At 28.4% G+C, this 16,416-nt stretch overlaps 1 protein-coding gene and 1 long non-coding RNA gene across 4 annotated transcripts in view; both read left to right on the plus strand.

Annotated features, from left to right (window-relative positions):
- LOC122717924 overlaps nt 1-16,416 on the plus strand; it is a 57,727-nt gene that overhangs the window by 22,307 nt on the left and 19,004 nt on the right. Inside the window, exon 1 of one of the 3 annotated variants that reach the window (XM_043942461.1) lies at nt 13,636-14,819. The exons of the other annotated variants lie outside the window; for them this stretch is intronic. The gene's annotated coding sequence lies outside the window, so the exon portion shown is untranslated. Of the gene's footprint in view, nt 1-13,635; nt 14,820-16,416 lie in introns of those variants that run through there. 3 annotated transcript variants of the gene reach the window in all.
- LOC122717926 lies at nt 5,621-7,271 on the plus strand. Its single transcript, XR_006347274.1, has 3 exons — nt 5,621-5,881; nt 6,021-6,270; nt 6,441-7,271. It is a non-coding gene; the product is annotated as an uncharacterized LOC122717926 (long non-coding RNA).

Raw genomic sequence — 16,416 nt, forward strand, 5'->3', positions numbered from 1 at the left:
AAACGCAGTCAATTGTTTAAACTTTCACAAGCTCGAACAAATTATGAAAGATTAAAATTCAAACTACAATTCATTTAAAAACAAACCTCATTTGTTTTTAAAATGTCGATCTCTTTATGTTTTAGCAAAATACCAATTTTGTTAAAACCAATTGATTACATCGTGTTTTTTATTTTCGTTTTAACGATATGTTACATCAGATGCTCTGTAATATATCTATATAATATACTGTGTAATATAAGTAAAGATAGTACAAAATAGCGTGAAGAAAAGAACTTTGAGATAAATAATTAATCTTACAAAAAAATCCTAATTGACCGAAGAAACATAAAATCATGATTCCAAGTTCTGAAGAGAAAACGTGTCGCAAGACTTAGTCTAGTCGTCGTCCAATGATATCACACGATGTCTGTACGCATGCGTATTCTTTGTAGCCGTGTACTCACGCACGTGTCACGAGCACACTGACTACATAATCAAGGAGGGAGAATACAATCTACTGTATACATTCATATTTTGTTGAAGAATCGATTAAACTATTTTCAAATTAATATTTCAACTGATATTTCATAAAAAGTAAGCACAAAATAAACGGGATAATTCTAATTCTAATGATAATTTTAAAAATTCTGACTAAAGAATTTCATCTCGTTAAAATATATTTGTTCATGACGATTCTTTTCGCTTTCTTTTTTTAATCAAAGAATTTTACAGACAATTTGCTATATTAAATACTATAAAATCTAAAATAAATTCTTGAAAATAATTTTTTTTTATTTTATTATTTTAATTTTAATTTTTTAAATATACAAATCAATTTCAACAATCATAAAATATCTCTTCTTTTGAATATGTTATATTTCGTTCATATATTTCAATATATTTCAATAGGCAACTATGTTTGATCATCATGCAATTCGCAGATTGTCAAGCTCGAATGACTCTACAGATTGGATTTGAGGCGATTAATCACGAACATTATCTTATCGCGAGTTGAATGCTCCTATCAACGACGTGTTGCGAACAATCTTTTGCTATGACAAGATTGTACAACATCGTACATAACTACAAACTTTTATTAATAATACAGAAATGTATTGTTGCATTTTACATTAGATTCGACATAAAATTGTAACAATGAATAAATTACGTAAGTGATTCAAATTATTTCCATCCAATATGATTAATAATAATGACATCGTTGAAAGTTTCTTTTTCGATTTTTTAAAATGTTTATATAATAAAATAAATAATTAAATATTTTTTATTTCTAACAATAGATTCTAAAAATTAACATTAATACATTTAATATTTCAATTGTTCAAAATTAAATAATTATAAGAATATGATTATAATTATAAGAAATGATCATTGCAAAAAAAAATTCAGAAGTGGTAAAAACGCTATAAAATTATCAATTTGGATAATGCAAGGTCTTGCCATACTTGGTTTCGAATTCTCTAAGTAGACAGGTATGCGTATGATTAACAATGTCTCAGCAAACGATTGTGGCGATTCACATCATTCTATCCTTGTTTAATGCTTACCGTGCTATAGAATTCTATCTTCCTCACACTTCAATTCTCCCTTACAATTAGATGTCTAGAGGAATACGAAGGAGGATTATTCACCCAACCACATTGTTTTCATTGTCTCGCAAGTTATGATGTCAAAGTCGATAAGATCGAAAACAGAAACAAGGAAAAGACGCATCGATAAATGGACAAGCTTTGAATGCTTTTGAAATTGAAATTTAATGTATTTATAATTAGTTATTTAAGCGATTCTTTGTTTAATATTAATTGTTTACATTAAATTGTACTTTCGATTATTGATTAAACAGATTGATTTAAGGATAATTTTTTTTATTATAATAATTCTATAATTTTTATCACGAATCTAAAATTATTAACTTTAACTTATACTTTGTACCGATGAAAAGTAATAAAATGATGTATATATATCATTTTTAACAAATTTTAAAAAAATATTGTCCGACGTAAAATATGTAGCTATTTAAACAACCGCTCTGTGGAATCTCGCGTTTAACCTATAATTAAATGCGCTATTTTTCGCCACACGCCGATTTCACTCCAGATGCGTTGTCGAGTGTTCACGTTTCTTCGAAAATTGCGCATTGAAAAGATGGTCGACAGTATAGTGACGGTTCTGAATTTCTTTCATAGCGTTTTCTAGATTCGGATTTGAATTTCATCAGAAAGCATTACATTCGAAAATAAACATACATTCGAATGTTCCTCGTAAATTGGATATAGCGGGGAACTTGGCGAAACTAGAATTGATGTTTGTTGTATGGATAGTATTCTTGTAGATTACAATGTAAATATATATATATTTATATATATATTTGTATAAGTAAAATGGACAATTGTGAAGAAAATATGATATGATATACCTGACGAAGTTATTATCGTTTCATTTAGAAATGAAATAGTTTGGTCGTTAAAATGAATAGAATACCGAAAAATAGTTAATGATGTACCGGTAGATACTAAGACAGTGCCAAGAAAGACGAAAATAAGTCGTTATTATTTAATGATACGGAATAATTTAGTAGAATTAATTTAATAGAATTTTTTTTCTTATTCTTCTTTTGAATTTCTTCTGTATATTATTCTTCGAAAAAGGAAAAAAAAAAAAAAATATCCAAAGAAACGCGAAAACACATTTATCGCAAACATTTGGAAAGCTCGACGAATGGATGTAGTCATAATGGCGCTTATTGGTCGTAAAGGTTAAAATAGAAGTAGAAAATCTTGCTAATCCGTCAAACAACATAAACAGAAGATTAACAAATTTCGCGTGTAAATTAATGAAAGAAACACGGACGTTGCGGAAGCTTGTGAAGATAACACTAAAGAAGATTCAGTAAATACTGTTATCATCACCGTCGATCGTACGTCACTGCATTGTAGTCACGGGAAAAGGATATGAGAGCCATATAAGATGTACTCTAACTAATAGTTACGCTTGCCATCACGATTGCTCACTAATAAAAGAACAGGTTCATTTCTTTGATATATGTTGGGAAAATTGACTTTTATCTCAATGATTTCCTCTGAATTGAATGTAATATAAATGAAATAATAGAATATGAGTTTGTAACAAATAAAAAAATCATAAGAAATTGAAAATTACATTCTCTTTTGTATCATTGTGTACATGTTATATTAAGGATACATGTATCTAAGATCATTTAATTTATTGATAAAATATAAATATCAATATTATTGATCTATTAAAAATATAGATTAACATAGGTATAATTAAAAGTTTCAACAATCGTATAAAATACAACATAAAGTTGGAATATCAATATGTCGAATATACATAGTGTTCGATGAGAGAACGCTTTCGAAGGTGACCAAACCTATCTAAAAATAACCAGCGCTGCTACTGAAAATAAAGACGAGAGTATACCACTCATTCGACAAACGATTGCTCTGCTTTGATGCATTGAACCGTACCATCATTTTTCCAACTACACATTTTGTATCTAATAGAAAATGTCGATTTATAATATAACACGTTGAATAAACCACGATGAAATATTTGTAACTTACATTTCAATGCTTTCAACTAATCGATAACATTCATGGAAATCCGGTTCGTAATATTTATAATCATGCAAATAAAAAACATATTTAATGTTTAACATTATAAATGATAAAAAAAATAATATATTAGATGAAATTATAATTTTTCTTAAATAATCTCTAATAATTATGATCTATATAAATGATGAATGCGTTCCAATGAAGAAGTTAATCTTGATAGAATATGCATAAATAGTAGTGGTTGACCGATAATAAATCATGATCGCTGGCACATGTTCTTCAATATGTATTAATAACGCGTGATCAGTGGTAACGTTATACATATATACAGGTTTATTCGCAAGAAAGATGCAAACTCTTTCGATACTCAATATTATTCGCTTACATAATCGCAACTTTAATGATAGTTTGATGGCATCTATCATTTCGTTCAAAACAATGATCGCCTGATTGGCTAACTATGCAATTATGCTTTTGTAACAGCCTGTTTAAAAATTAACTTTCACTTCTTTCCGTCCATACCGGACGAAACTAACCTCTTATCATAGAATCGAATATTTAGTTGTTTTATTCTTATAATCGATATATTTTTTTAATTTAAACCGAATGATATTTTATTTCTTACAATTCTTTTCTCATAAAATTGTTTTTATCATTTTTTAACATAATATTGCGTATTTCATCGTAATTATAATATATCTCATACATCTTGTTTCCATTTATAAATATCTTTACTGAAAAAGAAAAAAATATAATGAAAAAAAGAAAAAAAGAATGAAAAAAAATGTAAATGTTACACGCAATTACTACAACTAAAGTTATTGTTTGTTAAAACTTATGTCTGCGGGAATATGGCTTGTATAGTTTAGGAATGAAAGTTATACATTATCCGTTAGATCCCTAGAAAAGTTGATGGAGTTAGGAGATTGAGGGGAAATGCCGAGTGATGAAGAGAAGGGGGAGTAAGTAAGGAGAAAAAAGAAAAGAAAAGAAAAAGTCGGAGTGGCGACACGAAGAACAGCTTTTTACTTGTGTACGACCATTTTCATTAGAAGTTCATTGTGATATTTATATCGTTATAACGATCAGCGAATTTTTGATAAAATGCTTTACAAAAATATCACTTTTAAAAGTATTATTATTTATTTATATATTATTTATAATTAATAAAACTCTTATCTTTTAAAAAGTCATTTGATAATGTAATTATACAATTAAATAATATTTTAATACATTTTATATAAAATTTTTAATAAAGGAAAACATCATTTTTATCATTTTTATTATCTCTTGAATTGAATCTAATCTTAAATTAAAACAAAGAAACGAAAAAAAAAAAATTAAACGAACATATGTATGTATCGCGATTCAAAAGATATTTCCTAATCTATCAAAAAATATCGAGTTATCAGAGCGTACATTGCTTATTTAGCTAGCAGTTATTTGTGTTTTATTTTTATAGCAAATGCAAGCATCGAATCGAATTTTTTTTCATTATCTTTGATTATATGTATTGTTCATTTTTCAATCTTCCTTTACAACAATGCTTATATATATATACATATAATTTTAAAAGTAAAACAATTAATTAATTTCATAAATAACACCATGATAGAATTTTATATTCTTTTAATTAACGAATTATTGAAACAATCATCATTTATTATCATAATATATTAAATTTAAAATAATATAATCTATTTATAATCAATAAAATCTTTATAGATTCCCTATAATTTCAATTTCTAAAATCTTCAGAAGTTAATTCATGATACATAAATTAAACACGTTTGCAGAAAATGAAATGATGCAATTCCGTTATCGTGATTCATAAATAATACGAACTCAATAGCATATCAAGCATAAGACCATCCATACTGATCGATCTTCTGGCATGGCGCGACTAACTGTGAAAAGCTGGCGGTGCCAACAGCGCCGCCTATCGTTGACGGCGGCGTCGTTCTCGTTCTATCTTCATGGTTGTGTAGGTACTTACTTACATACTACCTAGTAGTAGGTAGTGTCGTTTCCCGCCTGTAAACACACTGCGGTGTGTAGTCGTATCGTGTCCCCCTTCACAACTTCTTCCGATAACGAACGTGTTTTACGCGCCACACCAAAATAATCCGATTACCGGGGCCAAACTAGCCTTTAAAAGTCGCCTTCGAAACGAGAAAAGAGCGGGAAAAAGGAAGGTCCTTAACCTCTTTTGATTCGCTAGCTGTTTTACGCTTGATTCCGCGTCAAGTTTTAATGAACTCGTCCTAGTTAATTTCGTCTAATCAAATTCGTCAAATTAGAAAGTAATCAATCTGATTTTAATTTTTTTGTTTTATCCATTCTAATTCATATTTTGTCTTCTATTGAAATAATAATGTGGAATGTAAATGTTAAACATACAATTTTTACATTTTTATATTTATATTTCAATGTGATTTTCAGCTTGTTTAAACACAATAAGAGTGGAATCTGTGTTTTAATCGATACTTCTGCGGAATTCACGATGACGCGATAGAGTTAATAAAATGTTTCAATTATTTATCGATTGTGTTCGCTGAAATTAACGAGTCATCGCTCGATATCGAATATTCGAAATTATTATCATTACGCTATAAAAACCACGTACTTCATGGTATTTCTGATCCTTCAAATCTTTAATAGTTATAACGTTAGTGAAAGTCGAACTAGAAAGGTAAGGGTTGCACAATTCGTTTTAAGATCGAACGTCTTCGATAGAAAGTGAAATTTTTTTCTTTTTTTTTTCATTATATATATATATATCATATTTATTATATAATACATAATATATTTATTATTTAATGAACTGCTTTGTGAATGATCTTTAATTTCTTTGTTCTTTAGAAAATTCACATTTACGTTAAAAATAAATTTTTTATTCAATATTATACATTTACGCATGGTCTTAAATTAATTAATTATTCATAGAAATAAATGATTAATTTTTATATTAATCAAATAATTTTTAAAAAAAATGTATCTGAATGATTATAAGAGTGGTAAATGTACATGAAAAAACGACCAATATTTTCAAAATGCCTGTTTATCGATTTGAAAGAAGACCGTATATACAGTCTCTCTTACTAGTTACATACACTTCCACAAATCTTGTGTTCCTACGGGGTATAGTGAGATCAGATTTCGAATCCTCAGGATACTATACCTACAAGGTCTTTACTTGAATGCTATAGTATAGTATATGCATAAGTTCTACGAAATAAGTATTGATCACTTGTCATTTTCTTTTTTTTTTTCAATTGATTCTTTCTTTATATTTAAATATTATTAAATTTGTAATACTAAAAAAACATTAATTTTTAAAAGAAAAATTAGATTTTTAGAAAAAGAAGGAATTTAAATGAATCGAAAATTTATAGCCGATTAATAGTAAAATAACTACAGAGCTTGGAAAGTTCTCGAAAGATCTGAATTTTGCGTCAATAAAAGAGATTAATAACTGATAAAAAATAGAAGGAGGAACATAACATGAAGAGGAATAGAATCGAGATTCTATTGAAAATCATTAAAGCAATAATCTTTGATGGAAGCATCAAAAATACATTTTCATTAATCATTTTATATATTTGATATATATTTTTTTCTTTATATGTATTATTGTAAATAATAATTTATCATGTATTATTAATCTACTAATATATTATATACTTCATTCATCAGCAAAAGTTTTAAAATAATTTTAACTATTTATATCCATTGGTCATTAAGCAAAAACATAATTATTTATTTCTTATTTATTTACCATTAATTACTATCAATTATTTGTTATCATATAACTTGATAGAACATACTATAAATCAAATATAGATAAATCAAAAAAATATTGTTGTATTTAAAATTATGATTATGAAAAGAAAAATCGATAATTGATAAAAGAAGTACAATGATTTTAATCTATAATATTTTGTGATTTAGTAAAAAATGAACTCTTCAATATGAATTCGAGAAAATCACTAATCTTATTTCAATAAACGCTCTATAGAGGAATTACTCAATGTTAATCAGTTTTCAGATTAATTAAAAGGTTAATGATTTCTCCAAGATTCGATGAAAATTGATTATAGATGAAAATTTATTGTTCAGAGAATAGATGATCGTGCATCATTAATTAATTTTAAGAATTTTTTTCTCTCTTTCTCTCTCTCTCTTTCTCTGTCTGCATTAATTTTTTTTCATTATTATTTAATTTTTAACTATAATAATACTTTTAATATAGAAATAATAATTCTCATTATAAAATATAAAATATATATAAATATAACCTTAAAATCCATGAAGATTAATAAAAAAATATAAGATCAAATAAAAGATGAATATGAAGATAAAAAGATCATATCGATAGGTCAATATAAACGGTTAAGTTTCTGAGAAGAAACTAGGCATAGAATTTTGAAACACCATAAAAATCGATCGGTCGTCTCGTCCTCGGTGAGCCGGCTGTTCACTGGTCTACAATGACGCGCTGAGAATGTATAGGTGCTTATAACTACATGTCCATGTATTCGCTCTGGCAACAGCGAAGAAAAAGACAGACGAATAAAAGCGGAACAAAGACGAAAGTAGAGAATCTATAGGTGAAGAATGGATGAACTGTAAAGAGAGCGAGAAAGATGGTACAATCGGTGTTCAGAAACTGAATCGATGAATAAGAGAAAAGAAATAGAAAAACAGAACGAGAAGAATGTCTGACGATGAAGTGAGTGAGAAAAAGAGTAAATATACTATATATTAATAATAATAAGAAGGAGAGGAAAATAAAATGAATAAAAAAAGTAAAATAATCTGATCATTTGATAAAAAAAAATATTATTGTATATTGATATTATATTATTTATATTACGATATTATGTTATTAGTATTACTAATTAGAATAATAAAAATATGTACTATAGAAAAGAGTAGCAGAAAGAAAATTAAATCTAATGAGAAAAATAAAAATTCCTTTAAGAGGAAATTTATAATTAATAACAAAGAGACACTTATAGAAAAATTATATAAAATTAGAATAAGAATGAACTACAAAAATTACTATGTGACAATCTAACAAAGAAGAATGGTAAATGAATCAAAAGAAAAGATTTTTCTTCTTTTTTTTTCTTTTTAAAAAAGAGCAAAACAAAGAAAGAGAAAAATGACGAAGTTCGAGAGATGAAATAGAGCAACGTGAACCATTTTTTTTTCATTTTCCCTCAAATATCTATTTCCTGGGAAATATCTATTTAAAAACGAGCTAAAATATATCACGTTCTACCATGCATTCGAACTTCATTTGAATGATCGTTAACAATATATATATTATATTTGTCATAATTATCACAAATATTCGATTCTATAATAATTTCTATTTTAATATAATAGTTAATTTTTTGATAATAGGATATGATAAATTTAGAATTTTTTGGTTATATATTTTATATTTTGATTTTTTATTAGATTTCAATTCTGATATTCTTTAACAAATTAAAATATGAGAAAAATGAATTTCAACTGTTTATTTATTTAATTAACTAAATCCACGAAGAAATAATTCCAGTAGTTCTTCAACTCACCTATCTGATTTCACGCAAATTATTTGCCTTGAAGTGTCATCGATATTCCATATTTCCGGCGCGTCTTTCAAGCGAGAACGATATTCATGGACGAAGGTAGTTCACAAGAGAGTTGGTCGATCGGCAAGAATTAAAATATCGAGCGTTTCGAATAGAGAAGTACTCGGCAGCAACGAGAGAGGAACGAAGGAACGTAGAGCAACGAAGATGAATAAACTAACAACGAGGATAGAAGAGTTGAGTAGTTCTCGTCCCTGTTTAAAATATACCGAATCTTCTTTCTGCGTTTGAAAAAAAATTTCTATTTTTATTTTGGGATTTCAATAATTTGTGTTTAAACTATTTCAATTAATTCTCTGCATATTATTGAATATCAATTTATCGACGATTTTTTTATATAATCCATTGTTTTGAACTATTCGATTATAATAATGAAAATTTAATGTATTATAATTTAATATATTAATTGTACTATAATATTTCAATTAGATAATTCAAAATATAGATTGCAAATTTAACTTTTATTTATTTCATTCCATAAATTTTAATTTCAACCGATCAACATATTTTAATTTAAACTTTTTACATTTACTTGTTGTGCTTAATATTTGAAAGTCACTTAAAAGCTATTTTCAAAATTCTTATTCATTATTTATATTATTCAATCTATTTTGTTTGAAAAATTGAAGTTTATTTTTCTAGTCATTATTTATTGTTAAATATCTTCATAGATAATATAATATAATATATCAGGTAGAAAAATTTTTGTGGCATTCGAAAAACATTTATAAAAACACATGGTTAAAAAAGTTGCGTAAAATGAATGCGATCGCATTATAGTATGATTTGTACACGTGCATAAAAGGGAAGGGCGAATATATGTGTATCGGAAGGAGTGGAAAAACGCGAATCAGGACTCGTTTATAGCGAAGAACTATTGGGAGCGTTGTACTACAGCTGTTTTATAATTGAACAAACCATCAAAGTTTCTGAGATCGTTCTAGCTCGGAGAAAAAAAAGGAGAAAAAGATCTCTATTTCTCAGCTTTAGAACCGATTATCTCCATTGGTATATTAATAGTTGATTAATAATTTGTTTATTTTCATTGCAAAATCCTTTGGTTTTTGACAAATCTCTTTTACATGAATAATTATGTTCTCTCAAAAGAAAATAAAACATGTGATAATACGTAACAATAAAATTAATTACTATTTCATTGTATTCAAAAATTTGAAAAAAACAAGAATTTCCTTGATTTTTATGTTTAGCTATACTTAGCCGTTAACCAATAAAAATTGCAATGTACGAAAGATGACCGAGGAGTGAAGAAGGTCTATAGTAATGGCAGAACAACACTAATGATCGAAAGAGAGAAAGAGCAATGGTTATACATGATAGAAAAGGATGGAAAGCATCGATGGGGCGGAGTAGGGGACAGGTGTCGAAGTAGAAGGGAGGAAACCGCATGAAGGGGAAAACGACTCGACTTGGAACTCATGTCGTAGCGGTACTCGTTTTCTCTTCGGCACCGCATATCTCGTTGCCACGAAATTGAATAACCGCATAACCAATGCACGAAGTTGCACTTGCTCAAGCTCGAATTTCTTGATCTCGAATTAAACACAATTTCAAAGAAGATGACTTTTTGAAAAATTCGAAAATTTATATAATTATCTATATCGAGTATCTGCATAGTTTTTTAAATTTGATTTATTTTTTTTTGTTAGAATTTGACAAATTTTTCAAATGTAATAAAATTTTGATAATTTTAAAAAATATATTTGTCAATATGTTTTTTTCTTAGATATTTTCTTTTTTTTTTTATTAAAAGAAGACTAATAAATTCGCATCACAATTGTGTTATACACCTTCTTCAATACTGTTATCTGTCATTATTCGTATACGAAACTCAAGGAAAAAGGCTTTCCCACTCAACCAGCTAGGCTGACTGGTTCGGTGCTTAGTCACGTGTTGCGCGATACGAATGCGCACCAGTCAAAACGTCGTTGACCGTTCAATGTAACAGATCGAATCTATCCTCTTGATATATAGATATTTCTTTGTATTATCATTATATTTTTATATTATTCATAATCTTCTTATACTGCAATAAGACAGAATTATAAATATAACTATGTAATAATATACATCATATAATAAATGAAATATCAAGATTAGATTTAATCCAATGTATCGATGTTTTAATTTATTATATATATGGAATTTATTATATTATATATATATTATATATTATATATATGATTTATTATCAATTGTATTCAGTATGTGTATATATGATATGTATTTTATCAATATACTTTTGCATTCAAATAAAATAAATAATAATAGTATATGATTTTATATCATCAAGAAAAGATTTCTAAGATTATTTTTTTTAGAAATTTATTAGTTTGATACAAATACATAGATTTAATATCATATTTTGTATCATATTGTCATTTTATGTCGTATCCTTCTTATTTTTTCCTCTTTTCTTTAACCAATTTTTTTCATAAAATAATTTTCATTCGAACGAAATAAAATATTATGATATAACTTGAAACAAGGAATATAATATATACATATTAAAATTATTTCACTTGAAAGATATTAAGGATTAAATCTTGAGAATATGGATTTTTAAAATAATTTACATTGTCAAAAAAATCTCTATTTAAATGCTGTTATGATATATAATCATGATTTATACTTAATAGAAATTTTCAAATGATTATTAAATGATTTATAATGATAATTAAAATAATCTAAAAACGTCATACTTCTTATGTTGCAAAAATACAAAATCTATTCACAGATTTTAATTTGAATATCGATTAATAATCGTAGAGTAATTCGATGTGTTCTGCTCGTTGTTCTATAATAATTGTTTCTGTACAGTAACGCGTGTTGCATATTGTCTATAATCGTGTACAATTTGCATATGAGTGGGCGAGGGCATATAACCAGAAACAGAAAATTGTAACTCGGTAAATAACGAGTTTGTAAAACATCTTGTCTTCGTTAGTCCATTACGTAATTAATAATCGATAATCTCCTTAGTTGCATATCACCTATTTCTACACGTGTGCTTTTTTTCACTTAATCTATATAAAATGTTCGAAACGATATGATGGCGATAATATTCATTTTTTTTTTTCGTTTTCTTAATTCCTTTTCATTCAATTTTCCAATGAAAAAGTTTCACAAAAGAATTTTTTGAAAAATGAAAAATCGAAAATAAACTCAAAACGATCAATTTTTTAGTGAAAGTAAGAGATGTTTTATTTTTTTGAATAAAAAAAAAAAATAAAAAAAAATAAGAAAAAAAGAAATCCTACAGGAGTCATCTTTTCTTCGTTGCTTTTACGTAACGGCCTCTTTAAAACCTGGCAAGAAAACACACACGGGGCATCTCCGACTCGCCGCAAAAGTGCTCTTAACCCTCTCGTTCTTTCCCCCTCTCCTCTTGCTGTTCTCTATCACCCCTCCTTTGCTGTTCTGTAGATGGTACCGGTTGATGGCAGTCACCAAGTTCTTGCTGGATACTCTCATTAGATTACATCAAAGCCGAGAAAAGCGGGAAGATCTAAGTTCCATTATATTTGAATGTGCACATATGTATATAGTGCTAAAAAAAAAAAAAAAAATAAAATAAAATACAGATTTCTGATTATTAAAATTATTTACTTTTACTTGATGAAAGGAAAGGAATAGTTAATGACAGAAAATACAAAATAGATTCGAAACATTCATTGTTATATTTTCGCTTTGATCATAGATTAAATGTATAATATGCTTAATTTTATTATATTAAATCCTATCAATTACATGAATTTTTTTTTATAAATAAAATAAAATGATTTTTCAAATAATAATATTTACTTACTATTTTAATATTGTTAAAAAAAAAATGTAATATCGTTAGATCGATTATCGAAAATCGGATTATTGAATTAAAACCGGACAATGAATGAATATGCATAAATCGAATTAACCGCATAATTGGAGAAACGGAAGCAAGAATTCGCTGTTAAAAACTGATTTAACTATGGAGTAAGCTTCGGCGAAACGACGTTCCCAAACAAAAGGCTAAAGGACAAGTTTAACATTTTGATACGTGAATAGAAAATTTTTTCCTGTTTGTATACGATACTACGATGGATGACTGTGTGCACGCGCGCACACTACAATATTTCACGTGGACGTTCGCACAAAAGCGCACGGCGCATTATCATATCGCATTACGGTACTTACACGCGCATACATCTACTAAATTCCTCGTATGCCATCGGTATAATGTACTCTTCCTATCTACCATTAAATCAAACGCAAAGCACCTAACCAGTCGGACAGTTCATTTGGTTCACTGGTTCTGCCCGCGTGCTCATATTCACCGTGGAAATCATTGCTTTCTTTCCGAATATTTTGACGAAATTAATAAGGATAATTTTTCGATCGTAAATAATTTCAAGAAATTAAATTCTTGAATTGTTGCGATTAATTTTTGTGATTAAATATAGATTACGATTTATTCCGTGCATATTATGGCATTATAATGTGAAAATTCATTGATTCGAGATACATGTGTATATAAAAAATCATTGAACGTGAATCATTTAAAATTCCTCTCGTTTATTTAACCAAACCTATATTTTCTCATAAAAGCGATAAATCTTATGAGAAAAGAATAGTATTTATTCCAGCATACATAGGTGTTCAGTGACAAAGTTCATCGTAGGACAAATATTGCAATGTGTATGTGCATATATAACTTGTATACCGAAGGATGTGTACGAGTTTAAGCAGAAGATACAAAGGGGACCAGAACGGCGAGGAGACGAGAAATCGTAGAGGATGGGCGAGTGGTCGAGAGGACAGAGGGGTGACGATGAGAGTGAGTAAGTTTGGTGGGGGAAAAAGGACTCGGAACTCGTGTCGTAGCGGTACGACGTTCGGTCGGGTATCTCCGCATCGCGAGCCACACGCTCGGCCGGTGTCGGCTCGCATACGCGCTCAGTCGTGCACTGGCCTCGCTTGCGAATGAATGTCGAGCGAGAGCTATTCGATACGTACAACACGAAATACGTTCACAGTGTTTTCTTCTTCTTTCATGCATATGTATGTGTGTAAGTGTGTGTATACACCGGCAAGAGATATACATATACATTTATATACGTGTATTGTATATAATACTTTTCTTCCTATTTCGTCCGTCAATCGTCTCACGTAGAAAGAGTTAATGTGTCGTATACGAATATACCAAGTGCAATCAGTAGTGATCTATCGAAACGTTATGTTATGACTGATATCTATATATATACATATACATATATACTAATAGTGTAGTGACAGCAGTGACGAAGGGACGCCAAATCTAACGTGCTCCGATTAACTTCGTTCCGTTAGTCAGCCGAGTGTGTGGTAAAGTTGAGAGTGCCTGCGAGAGTAGGAAGGAAGAACAAAGAAGCGAGTCCTTTGCCAGTCGGTGGAAGTGAGTGAGGTTTGCGAAGACTGTCTCCTCTTGAAGTCTCTCTTCTCTGTCTCTTCACTCTTTTCTTTGTGGATCTCAGTGTTCTCTTCAGCTCTTTCTCTCGCTTTCTTCATCTCTACCATCGACATCGTGTGAACAGCAACGACAAGTTGGTTTCGTCTCGAGGTAAAGTGATTTTATATGACGTCACGAAAGCGATGTCAAGTTGAGCAACCTCCATCTACGCACGTCACCTATTTGTTCACGTACTCTTTATCCCCACCTTCACCCCTCTACGAGACTTATTTTTTTCCTCCCTTGTCGCGTCGAATATAGCGCGTGACGATCTTGTGATGAATAAGTACCGATATTATGCGCTTATGCTTATGACACAGCATCTATTATCAATGGCTAACGTAATCCGAGGATAAACGTTGGCACCTTGAATTTTTTTTGTGTGGGTGTTACTCTTGAGGATTAATGAACTCTTTTCTTTCGATTTTTCAATCAAGGAATAAAATTTGAAAATAGAATGATATATTTTGTTTGTAGTGTTATGATATTACTGAAACAAAATAACGAGAACGATGCGGGCTTAAGATTAAAATTGTACAATAAAAATATTTTTTTCGTAAATATATATCAATACGAAAAATCTATAATATATCAATTATTTTATCAAGACACATATTTTTGATGAATTATTTATATACTATATATAAAAATATTAAGTAAATTGTATGTATAAATAGTAATTCATTTTGTGAGTGAGATCAAGATATTATCCGATGTTTAATCTGTCTTCTATCTAATATTGTAGCAACGGTTCGATATATTGTTACGGCATATCTAAATAGTCCATAGCCTTCGATTTATCACGTTCAGCGGCTGCTTAGGGAATGCCATTAAGTGGATTGCTTAGCCACTATCGATTTTGTATACTTTAGAGTCGTAACGTATGATGGAGCCAATCTGTGTATCTTATCCATTTTTTAACATACATTCATTTCCAACTAAAGCTAAAGATATTTATTAAATTAAATGAAAATTATTAATTCTAGAATGAATTTTATTCCAAATTCTTTTAATAATGTTTAATTCTAACGAAAATATTAAACGAATAATAAAAAAAATATATGCAGAAATATAAAACAAAAAAATAAAAAAAAATAAAGAAATAAAAAATTTCTTTTATCTAATGAAAATAGACTATATGAAGAAATGAACAACGATTCAATGATATTTTTTCAAATCTTTTTCACATATTCATGCAAAATTAAACATTTAATTTGGAAAGTATTAATAGAATTAAAATAGATTAAAATTGCTTTTATGCGATTCTTCTCATGTTACTGTGGTTTTAGTCTGACTTCGTTCTTTCTCTTTCCTTTAAACAACGTAACATATGCGCACAAATTTATGAACAGAAAACATATCGAGTTATTATCGCGAGAACCGCATTAACCTTCGATCGGTAACAGACTAACAGTATCACTTGAACTGTACAAATCTATTTTAGATTATAAAATTTTACTATGTATAAATCAATTATATATTATTAATTCTATAAATAATAAAACAAAAAAGTAAATGATAAAAACAATTTTATTTAAATATTTCTATTCTAATTTATCAATAATTGAATTTTATTTTATTTTTAATATCATTGGCCAATTATTACTGACTTTTCTCGCAAAAGCATATCAAAATCCTTAAGATCCCTTTATATCATATTCTTCTTACTGGTTCGCGCCTTGTCCTCTTACTTATATATGTATATTCA

This window comes from Apis laboriosa, unplaced genomic scaffold (genome assembly GCF_014066325.1).
Source record: "Apis laboriosa isolate Shangri-la unplaced genomic scaffold, ASM1406632v1 scaffold5_cov152, whole genome shotgun sequence".
Lineage (NCBI taxonomy): Eukaryota > Metazoa > Arthropoda > Insecta > Hymenoptera > Apidae > Apis > Apis laboriosa.